The following is a 12,358-nucleotide window of genomic DNA, read 5'->3' as shown; positions in this document are numbered from 1 at the left end:
CAGCATCAAGGGACCCCATTTTTCTGCAGGTCCCTAACACTAGCATATATGCCTAGCACATCATTACATTGCAGTTAAATGTACTCACCTCCTAGATACAGAGGGACACATCTATACAGGGGCTGGCTGTTAGCCACACCCAACTAAGCTTTTTATAGCCTTAATTGAAAGCTGCCATGATGGCACAAGGCAAAATTTGGAAACAAAACAGAAAAGAAATATGCCCGTGCTGGTTTTAACCATATCATACATGGTACCAGCAGCATGGCAATATTAATGCCATATATGTATACAAAACAGAAAAAAACTTTTGCTACATTTGAGTACATTTAACTGCAATGTAATGATGTGCTAGGCATATATGCTAGTGTTAGGGACCTGCAGAAAAATGGGGTCCCTTGATGCTGGGCTGCAGGCTTAAATGCTTTGATCAAATCATGACAAAATCCCCTTTGTTTTATTTGCTGCACACACATAAATTTGCAGTATACAATTGTATTACATCACCAAAGGTGGCAAATGGCCTCGCAGCATATACAGATAGTTTGTACTGTGGAAAGGAGTAGCTTCCTGTCTGGTAAATCACCCCGGTAAACTATCAATCTCCTGTTTGGGAAGTACTGTAACTGCTCCCTATTTTAAAACACGCACTCACTAAGCCCCATTGTTGCATTATGTTGTGGTAGTATTTCCCTGAATGCTACATGTTCCTTTTTAGGAATATTATTTTTAAATTATTGCAAAGCATTCTACAGGGTAACTTTACTAAAGGTCGGTTTGGGTGTTTTGGTCGATTTTGCCTCCCGGACATTTACTAAAGTTAAATCCAGCGGCAAAATGACCATAAATCTGAGTTAAGATCATATGACAACAATCGATTTTTCAACATAGAGAAGAATAATATCTGCAGGTTTACTAATGGTTAGTTTTACAACTGACGAAAGAAACCCGTCCAAACAAGAACCTGGGTGAGGCAGATGAGTTTGGGAGAAGTACTGCACAGATCACTATGTTCTGTCCAGGCTTCACAGGTTTAAAAGTAGTGATTTGGGGGCAGGGGGGCGGCGACGGCAGCTTCCGTTTCCCAAAATGGCAGTGTTTTGCCGCTGTTGGTTGAGAGGGAAGAGGCCATGATCTCGATCGGCTGACAGAGATTTCCTGGCCTCTTTCCCTTGTCTTCGATGGCCAGTCTGCGTGACCCCATGCATACGTGGCCGCAGCTCGGATCATTAATACATGCAGGAGGTGTGATTCCTCCTGCTGCATTAACATAATAGCAAGGACGGAATTACATAGTTGGTTGCATGCAGCTTTGCAATTTCGTCCACTACTGAATCACCTCCAGTATTCTGTGGTAATCCTTATATTGAAGAAAAAAAAAAAACAGTTACCAAACCCTTGGGTAGCCTCCCTTTCTGTCCATGGGGCCGATTCAGACCCGGACGCTAAGCCGTGATCGCTCGCTATGGGCCATTGTCGCCCGTCTGCTTATGCGTCGCAGTGTGCATGCGCAAGCCAGTCATTGCCATGGGGAATCCTGTGCTCGTTGTACACAGACTGAGCGCTACTTTGACTGACAGTGCGGTTTGTGGGTGGTAACAGGGAAAGGTGCTTGTGAACGGGGGAGTGGTGGTGCGAATGCAGGCGTGTCTGTGCGTCAAAACGGCATTTAATGGGCGTCCATAATTAGCATGGAAGTGTCATTGTACACGTCACCTGGTAGTATTTCAGCCTGCAGTGATCGCAGTGCTTGCGACAGGGTAGGGTCTACCTCCAGCGCTGCATGCAGCTCCGATGGCTCTCGATGTTACTGTTTAATCATACACTCCCTGGAGATGACGTGTGCTAAGAAAGAAAAGTAGGCGTAATTTTACATGGGCGTGCACTCACTCTGCCATCGCTCTCTTAGACATAGAGGGCGTCCTTAAGCCAGACAGTGCGATCGCGGAATTTGCATACCCGGCCCCTTTGGATGCGAATGATCGCGGCTTGGGGGCCGATTCAGACCCGGACACTATGTCTTTCCCAAAGACCCATGGATGCCTATCCATAGGTCTCTGTAAAATAAAAAAATGATCGACGATCCACATGAACGCGCACTGGGCCTAATTCAGACCTGCTCGCGAGCGCTGAGCGCTCGCAAGCGGGTCGATGGTGCCCTAATGCGCATGCGCACGACGGAGGGAGCTCCGTCGTGCACATGCGCGAGACCCGCATAGCGACAGCCAAGCTGTCGCTATGGGTCTCGCACCGAAGGGGGGCGTACTGTCGATGGTGACTGACAGCACGCCCCCTTTGGTGGGCGTGCCGGGGGCGTTGCTTCCCAGACGGAGGCGTTCCCATGGGAACCCCTTCCGTCTGGAGCCGGCCCCACTGACATCACTAGTGATGTCAGTGGGAGTGCTTTTGGCTCTGATAGAGCCAAAAGCACTCCTGGGCTTGCGGCAGCGAGACCCTACCGCAGGGTCTCGTCGCAAGCCCGATGGTCGCAACGGTCTTGACCATCGCGACCATCTTTTTGGCGCTCGCATAAGCTGTGGGTGGTCACCCACAGCTATGCGAGCGGCCAGAAGGCCACTCCATTTTCAGGTTGGAGGGCCCTGATTTGGAGCGAGCGATCTGGTCAGAGCGTCCGGCACTGAATCAGGCCCACTGTTCACATTGTATCCGAAAAATGACAGGTCATTTGCGGACATTGTCATAGGAGGCAGTGCTGATTGGCTGAGAGTGGACATTTACTATTGCAGTGTCCGCTTTAAGCCAATCAGCGCTTCCCCATTCAAACCAACGCCATTTAGAGCTGCAAAAACCAACTGCCTTCAAAGTCAGGTTTCAATTGAAGCTAAATCCTAATGGATGATAAATACTAATTTTCCTTGACAGCAACATGATGGCAATGTCTGTAGTTTACCATTGGTATTGGTTTAGAACAAAAAACAATCTTTTGTAAATTTTACCCCAGAGTCTCAGAACGATGACCTTGAGAATAGTCAATTTGACTGAAATGTTGGATAAAACTGGATATTTTTCACATGTATTTGAAAAGATTGTTATTATTTGTATATAACAGCATTAATTAGGTTATATAAACATGTAAAAAAAATATATTGTTGTAATGTAAATATGTATTAGTAGGTAGCCTATATATAAAGATATTATAGAAATGTAATGTGCAATATATTTTACTTGTATGTTACAATAAACATCAGTGGCAGTGAAATGTGAAGAAGCTGTGCAGCAGCCCACATGATCCCACAGGAGTTATTCCATAAAAATTCCATAACTGGCGATACCTCCCCTCATAGTGCCACCTCTCCAGTTGTGACACTACATTTCCTACTATGGTCTCAAATTGGGCCCCCAAGGTGTCATAATTGGGGTTGGATGAATTATCCCCGTGTTGCCTGGGAAAAATATTGACATTATCTTGTGTCTGATCTTAGGCTCTCAGAGTTGGGGATTCTGCATGTGAAGGGCTTGAGGTAGGCTTCTCTGGCCACCCTGTTTGCCATCGCCTACTCTGCACTCTTTCTACAGGTTCCATAGGGGGTCCACAGGGTTGACCTTGGGGTATAGCTGGATCTGGATCCACGGGCACCACGCAGTTAAAGCTTTGCTGCACCCAGGATGCACTGGATCCATCCTCCTCTATACCCCGCCACAGGCACCTCAGTTTTAATTGGTTCCCGGTCGGAGTTGGGTCACCCTAGCGCAGGGGGGCTGCTTAGCAGCCCCTAAGCTTAATTTTAGTGTTAATTTTATTTCTTTCACTCTTCAGAACGGCAGCTTCAGACTGTCCATTGGACGTTTAAGCTGCCGCTCCTACAACCCAGCTAGCGCCGCGCGCCAGTACAGATCTGGGGATCGCGGCGGGACCCCAGAGTCTGCACTAGCACCGGCTCTGGGCTCTCCCTTGACTGCTGCCGGAGCGCCGGGTACAAGGGAAGCCGCGGGTCACTGCTTGCGGTGACCCGCGTGTAAAGCCTTTTTAATTGCAGTAGCATGCCTCCGGTCTCTGGGGATTGACCGGAGGTGCTAGCCAGTGGCAGCGGGCTCCCCCTCCCCAGAGGCATACCTCGCAAGACCACTGGACCACCAGGGACTGCCATGCCGGAAGCGGGAACCGGCATCCCGGGGCTTAAATGCTAGTCTGGGGATAGAGCCTTCCCTGTTTAGCGGCTCCTCCCCTCAGCTCAGTGTGCCTTTGTTCTGGCAACGCTGAGCTGCTTCCTCCTACGGCCACTCCTCCTCTGAGGTCTCCGGTGCCATCTTTTCTTGGTGGGCAGTGCAGATCTCTCCTGGCACTGTCGATCCCCGGCAAAAGGTTAGTGTACACAGCGCTATAGCCCTCCCAGACACTGAATCTGGGCGGTTGATTGTAGTGAAAGTGCAGGGAGAATGACTTTCTGCATTATTGTATTGACTTTTGCTAGTGCTTACTGTATCTGCTGTATTTCTACTTTACTGTCAGTCTATACCCATCCCTTTTCTTCTCCTCCAGCCCTGGCTGGTGTGTGTGGGAAGGGCTTTTCAAGGATCTCACATATTATAAATTCATGTATTTGTGAGGTCGGTCACATACTGTTGTGTGCTACACGGTGCCATATTTGTGGACTTGTGTGCTGCATACTTGTGGGCGCGCCAAGAGCTTCCCTGTTGTATTGCTATATATCTTTGTGTGTGTTTGTGTGTGTATATATATATATATATATATATATATATATATATATATATTCTATTGGTTAGCATGTCTGATGAGGAAGTTGAACGCTCTGCGGCTCCCAATCTGCTCACCTGTAGACGCTGCGCTGCAGTGGGGAATATGGAGGATTTATCGCAGGATGGTTTGTGTGTAAGATGTCGTCAGTTACCTGGTCCCTCTTATCCCTCAACTTCGGGACAGGATCCCCCTTGGGCGGTATTTTCCCAGGTGCTGGCCTCCATCGCGGACTGTCTGGCGGTTCCGACTGCCCTCCCCCATAGCGGGTTGCCACAACCGGTCAGCCCCCTTCTCCGGGTGTACTGCAATTGTTGCTGTCTCCCCCTGGGCCTCAGACAGTTCATCCATATGCAGGGTTCCCTATGTATGTTCAGTCTCCTCCGGGGACGCTGCAGTCCGTCATCCCCTTCCAAGGTCTCCCGCAAGCTAACCCTCCGTGGGTAGATGTGTTCTTCAATTCTGTCCAGAGTTTGGCGGCCTCTTCTTCGGCTTTTCAAACCATGTTGCGTAGTGACAAGCCTCACAAGGCGTCAAAACGCACTGTTACGTCATCCCAGTCTGCGCAGTTATCAGACTCAGATGCCTCCTCGGATGAGGGCGAATTGCATGAGGATTCTGATTCAGATTCCCCTGCTCTGGAAGTGGAGACTAAGTGTACCATTAATGTGCCGGCATTGGTAACGGCGGTGCGGTCCATTCTTGATATAGAGGATGATGCCCCGGCCCCTAAGTCCAAATATCCCAAATTTAAACAGGCAAAAATGTTTTTTCCTTTATCTGACCAACTGACTGATCATATGGCGGAGGCCTGGCAGTCTCCTAGTAAGAGGTTCCAGCCGCAGAAATGTTTAAGCAGTAGTTATCCGTTTCCTGCTAGTCATTGCAAGAAGTGGGGAAACACCGCCTGAGGTGGATTCTCACGTCACTCGCCTGATCAAGAGTGCTACCTTGCCAATGCCGTCCATTTCATCAGTAAAGGATCCCATGGACAGGAAAGTGGAGACTTGTTTGAAATCCATATATTCTCTCTCTGGGGCGGTGGCCCGTCCGTCCATTGTCATCTCTTGGGTGGCTAAAGCCACTGAGAGGCTGGGCCAATGTAGTGGAGGATACGCTTCCTGAAGAAGCTCCGGAGGTTCAGAGAGCTTTGGTTGGTCAGATGAGGGATGCTGATTCCTATATTGGGGAGGCGTCTTTGGATGCCAGTCTCCTCACTTCTAGAGTTTCGGCGTCGGCAGTCTCTGCTCGCAGGTCTTTGTGGCTTTGTTCTTTGAGAGCGGATGCGGATTCCAAGAAAGGCCTGGAGGCCTTACCCTTTAATGGGGAGGTTTTGTTCAGCCCTGACCTGGACAAAATTGTTGATACCTTGGCAAAGTCTAAATCGGCGTTTTTGCCATCAGCAGCTGCGCCTTCTAAAACTCGGACCTCAGCCTTTCGGACTCTGGGTAAGTCCAAGAGGGCAATCCTTCCTGAGGCAGTCGTCAACCAAGACTGCCCCTAAACCAAAGAAGCAGCCCTGGAGCACTAAACATCCTGCTTCTAAGCCCGAACATAAGCCTTCAGCCTGATGGGACAGGCCTCTCTCTGGGGGATCCTAGAGTGGAAGGCTGACTTATTCAATGCTGGTGCAATACCACCACGGATGCTTGGGTACAAGAAGTGGTCTCTCAGGGGTACGCCCTGTCCTTCCGGTACAGACCCCCTCAACAGTTCTTCTGCACGAGTCTTTCCCAAGACAAGACCAAGGCATTGCAGATCCAGGAAGCCATAGAGTCCTTGCTGAAAGCAGGGATTGTTCCCGTTCCGCCATCTCAATGCGGGACGGGTTACTACTTTTCTCCATTTCTGGTTCCAAAACCCAATGGGTCTCATCGGCCCATTCTCAACCTGAAATAGTTGAACAAGTTCCTCAGAGTGCCCACTTTCAGGATTGAAACTTTGCGTTCCATCATTCTGGCTATGGAACTGGGGGATTATATGGTCTCCCTGGATATCCAGGACGCCTACCTCCATGTTCCTATAGCCCCTTCACACCAGCAGTATCTGAGGTTTGCTATACAACATCTTCACTTCCAGTATCAGGCTCTGCCCTTAGGTCTTTTCACGGCTCCGAAAGTGTTCACCAAAGTGATGGCTGTCATGGCTGCACATCTGCGCAGCCGGGGTATATGGCTTCGGCCTTATCTGGACGACCTCCTATTGCTGGCAGGCTCTCCGGAGGTCCTTTTGCAACATCTACATCTGATGATCGCTTGTCTTCAAGCGCACAGGTGGCTGATAAACTGGAAGAAGTCCTCTCTCATTCCATCACAGAGGATGGTTCATTTGGTAGCCCTTCTCGACTCGCGTCAGCAAAGGATCTTCCTTACTCCGGAAAAGGTTTCCTCCCTACAACTATGGGTGAGTAGTTGTCTGAAGACTTCCCAAGTGTTGGTTCACTCGGCAATGAGAGTTCTGGGGTCCATGGTGTCGACGTTCGACATGGTGGAGTATGCCCAGTTTCATTCCAGGCCCCTGCAGGGGCTGATTCTATCCAAATGGAACAGTTTACCACACCGAATCAGGACTCAGATGCTGGTGTTGTCTCTGGAGGTGCGCCTGTCGATGACCTGGTGGCTTCAGATGACTTATCTCACCAAGGGCCGTCCCTTTAGGATCCCGGACTGGGTCCTGCTCACGACAAATACCAGTCTCCAGGGTTGGGGGGCGTTGTCGGCTCCCCTTTCACTTCAGGGCTGTTGGACGGCGGAAGAAGCGGTTCTTCCCATCAATATTCTGGAACTTCGGGCTATGTACAGTGCCTTCCAGTTGTCCGGTCACGCTCTTCACAGAAGGGCGGTGCAAGTTCAGTCCGACAGCGCCACCACAATGGCGTACATCAACCGTCAAGGGGTGTCAAGCATCCTGTCGGGCGGAATGCCATCTCGGCAGTCCTCATTCCGTGAGTTCTCAACTGGGAAGCGGACTTCCTCAGCCGTCACGACGTCGTGGCATACTTATTTTCACTTTGTGTGGTTCCAGTGTAGAATCGCTACTCTGCCTGATGTCTGCACCTTTTTCCAGGGGGTCCTCAGGATTCAGCCTCCATTTGTTCCACCAGTGGCTCCTTGGGATTTGGCAGTGGTGCTTCGGGCCTTGCTGGGTCCTCCATTTGAACCTCTTGAGTCGGTGGATCTCAAGTGGATGACACTTAAGACTGGTTTTTCTCCTGGCAATTGCTTCGGCCAGGAGAGTGTCAGAATTAGGCGCACTTTCTTGCCGTTCTCCTTTTCTGATTTTTCACCAGGACAGGGCAGTACTTCGCACCTGTCTGGGTTTTCTTCCTAAGGTAGTCTCTACGTTCCACTTTAATCAGGAAATTGTTGTACTGGCATTTCAGTCACCTGATCTCTCGGCTGGTGAGGCTTCTTTTAGATGTTATCTGTGCTCTCAAAGTTAATATTGATTGCACTAGTTCCATTCGCAAATCTGATCCTTTGTTCATCCTCTGGTTTTCACAAGAGGGGTTGGCCTGCCAACAAACAAACTTTGGCCCGTTGGCTTCTTTTGGCTATTTGTGAGGCTTATTCACAGGAGGGTTTACCTGTTCCGGCCTCTGTTAAGGCTCATTCCACTCGGTCTGTGGGTCCCTCGTGGGCTGCTGGCCGTGGAGCCTCGGATGTTCAGCTGTGTAAGGCGGCCACCTGGTCTTCCATACAGATAAATTTGACACCTTCGCCTCTCAGGATGCATCCTTCGGGCGGCGGATTCTCATATCAGTGCAGGAGCGTCCCCGCCCTTAGTTGTACTGCTATGGGATATCCCCATGGTCAACCCTGTGGACCCCCCTATGGAACCTGAAGTAGAAAACAACAGAGATGGTAACAACTTACCTTTGTTATCTCTGTTTCTACGAGGTCCATAGGGACAACAGGGCGCCTGCCCTGACGCACCTGGCTTCATATGGGCTATGTGGCTGGTCACCTGTTTTCCATCTTCCTTTCCATGAGTATGGTTCTTGTGTGTTCCAGTCTTCCTTCTCTCTATGTTTATCTCCTCCGTCCTTGGCTACTTACCAACTGAGGTGCCTGTGGCTGGGGCGGGTATAGAGGAGGATGGACCCAGTGCATCCTGGGAGCAGCAAAGCTTTAACTGCGTGGTGCCCGTGCTTCCAGATCCAGCTATATACCACAAGGTCAACCCTGTGGACCCTGTGGACCTTGTAGAAACAGAGATAACAAAGGTGAGTTCTTACCATAGCTCTTGTTTTCTGCTACCATCACCAAAGGGGATAATGCTGGTTCTAAATCTTTAACATTTTCAATAAGCAGAACACAAATAACCCCATGCTTTCCCCCTCCATTGATCTACCACCCTGGGTCGAAATATCCCAATAGTTTTTCTAAGGCCCAAATACTTCCTCCTCAGAGGTATCCTTTAAATTTCCACATAACCCAATACTTCTATCTAACTCCAACCCAAACATTTGACACCATAAGTCGACATCATACCCAGATAGGGATTGTTCCATGTTTGCTTGCCCTGTTTGGTTGACTGCCTCCAAAACGTAGTGGTGGTAAACTCTTTCCCTATATTGCTACACCAATTTATTAATCTTTTATTTTTTCCTTATAAGGATAATCAGTGAAGCAATAGGGACTGAATGCACATTTACATGAGTCTCATTAAGTTTCTTCAAATCTTCCTTCACATCCTCTAGATTTGCTGGAGCCAACCTCCTAGACCTTTCTCCAAATGGAGTGTCTTCACTCTCTGTGCCATCCCAATGTCCCATTCATTCCAAGAAAAAACTTGGAGGTGTTGTTGGATTTCTAGTAACAACTGTCTTTTGTCGGCTGAAGAATATCACTATCTTTGAAACATGCCTCCAGTTGTTCATACGTGCATGGAATTTCAATTGCACCAAAACAGAAAAGGAATATGCCCTCGCTCGGTTTTACCCATATCATACATTGTACCAGCAGCATGGAAATATTAATGCCATAAATGTATACAAAACAGAAAAACTTTTGCTATCGGAATTTCAATTGCATTGGCTTTATCTTCCTCCAAATACCTTGAGCCAAATGTAATAGGGTGAGAGTTTATAAAATGTAAAAGTTTAGCAGTAAACTCTCACAGTGGTTGAGTTTTATCTTCAAAATGGGAAAAAATCTAGAAGAGCTTTTAAATCGTGAGTTTTTTTAGTCTAAAAACATGCGAGTTTGCATGTTCTCGGACTCTATTACATTGGGCGAGTTTAAAAAAATCTGAGAGTTTATTGCTAAACTCTCACATATCTAAACTTTTCCCCTATTACATTTGGCCCCTTCTGTTCGTCCGCGGACAAAACATCTGTATCTCCAGTGGATATTGCTTTGTCTTCTCTCATGCACCAGAGAAACAGCTGTTTAAACAAATGTGTATTCGTCCCTACAGTTATACAGTTATGGAGATCTCCCATATAACCCGGTGGATCCGAGCAAAATAAGGCCATCATCGTAATTCTTATTTTTTACCTGTAGCATTTTCAAAGAATTCTATATTCACCACCACATAGCTTAAATAGGGATATCTATGTTCACTCAACCACCAAATTATAAGACCGGAGAGGGGATGAATTGGACTATCCGAACATATCTGGTGATACCAGTGCTCGAAAATGATTGATACTTATGATCCACTGTCAAGTAACTCTTTACAGTGATGCCCATTCACAGCCGCCAACACCAATGGAGTGGGACCTATCTAACCTTCAGATGATGTACTACGCCACTGGGCACTCCTCTCCATGTGAATTTTCACTGATTTGGGGGTTCGTGCCGGGTCCATTGACTCCCCCAGTTTGTTTCCCGTCGCTACTAAACTCTGAGGTAGTAACTGTGGTTGATTGGATGGAGTTCAAGATGGTACACATTCTGCTGCATGATGATCTAGCCTCTCAAATCAAAAACATCCCATTGACTGGAAATTCTCTTCTCAAAGGTCCACGTCCCCCAGTTAACTGAGATCTTCCAAGGCTACTTGTAAATTTTTCTTGATGTAGCTCTTAATTGATTTATTTTCTGGTTCTGGTCCTTCATTAATTTAATAAGCCTAGTTTCTGACTCCTGTTATCTCTAGAACAGGCGTAACCATTTTAGCATTCCTAAAGGTCTTTTCCCTTGCTTCGATTAATACTCCTTCTTGCTTTACCTCCCTGATGAGTTCATTAAAGGTCGGATCACTTACTCAATTTGAACATCTAATTCTCTGAACCACTGGGCGAGAAGTCAAAGCTCCCCTAACAAGCTGCTTCATTCTTTGACCATTTGCCTCTCTTCTATGAAATTCTCCTTTTTCTATTTTCTTGTACAGCAATTTATCAATTCTATAAATATAAGTAGTTAGAGCCTCCATGGGTTCTTGAAAAGTGTTACTAAATCTAGCAATTAACTAATTCACTTCCTCTATGGTCCCATAGGCATAATTCAGGGCCTCAATGTGAGTATAAACTGTAGAATTTGGGGCACTATGCCTTCTAGCTTGTAATATGCCTGTGGCTGGACCACGCAAACTCTCCACCACTCTTTGTTTCTTGATATGGTCAGTACTTTGCCATTACTCAATCTGCTGCATTGCCCCCTCCTTCAATGCCTCCTAATTTTCTTAATTTTAAAAAAACCTGCTGGATCGTCCACCACTCCTTTTTAGTGCAAATTGTTTTTTTTATTAAATTAATATGCTTATGATAAAACAGACACAAAAAATGTTGATCACCAATTACATACAAATACACACACAATAACAAAACAAAAACAAGGAAATTAATAATAGATAAAAATAAAATACAATACAGCTCCGGTATCAACAAAAGCAAGCAAAAAGAAGCCACTCCACCCTATTGAATTTAGGGGCCAGACAAGTTATAGACCTCGAGGGTATCAAAAACCATCAAGAGGTTTAGGGGGGACATACAGCATTAATATTTTTAAAGGTGTTTGAATCCTTGAAATCCAGCCAACGAGACCAAGTATCCCTAAAAGCTGCATAGTTGTCTTCAGTAGAAGACAGAATATCTTCCATTTCCATGTAGAGGTCAATTCTATCGAACCAGTCTCTAACCGTTGAAGGAGAAGAGAAGCGCCAACATATATTCGGCACGCCTAATCCCATTTTTGAGAGGATATCTGGAGACCTGTACTAGCAGGATATCAACTTGTATTGGGTCTCCCGAACACCAACGCTAGGAGAGCAAGCATGCGCCAAATGAAATATTTTTACCCAATTAGCCTCCCCCCACCTCAGTGCCCAACTCCAAATCCCATGTTTTAGTAAAAAAGTAATAAAACAAGAGATAGGATCTTAGAAGTATTGTCCCTAGCCTCACGACCTGGGACAAACCTAACCTGATCACTATGAAAGTTTTTTTCTCCCACAATTATACAATCTATTCGCAAGAAGTTTTGCGACTAATTTGATGTCGACATTAAGGAGAGAGATGGGCCAGTAGCTAGGACAGAGGGAGGCGTCCTTGCCTTCCTTAGGAATGACTGTGATATGGGCCTTCCAGGGATTGGCCAGTGAAAGGAGATCGATCAAGGAGATCAATCTGAAATTGAGTTAAAAACTTCTAGGAGCAATGGCAACAGCCTACTCTTAAAGGTCTTGTAGTAATTG

At 47.0% G+C, this 12,358-nt stretch overlaps 1 protein-coding gene across 2 annotated transcripts in view; it reads left to right on the top strand.

Moving 5' to 3' along the window:
• The window catches only part of RNASET2 (ribonuclease T2), a 214,086-nt gene that overhangs the window by 51,261 nt on the left and 150,467 nt on the right, over positions 1-12,358 (top strand). The window lies entirely within an intron of this gene.

Source organism: Taudactylus pleione, unplaced genomic scaffold (assembly GCF_031769625.1).
Source record: "Taudactylus pleione unplaced genomic scaffold, aTauple2 ptg000275l, whole genome shotgun sequence".
Taxonomy (NCBI): Eukaryota; Metazoa; Chordata; class Amphibia; order Anura; family Myobatrachidae; genus Taudactylus; species Taudactylus pleione.
The sequence above is the reverse complement of the archived record's forward strand: the minus strand, read 5'-3'. Positions and strand labels throughout refer to the sequence as shown.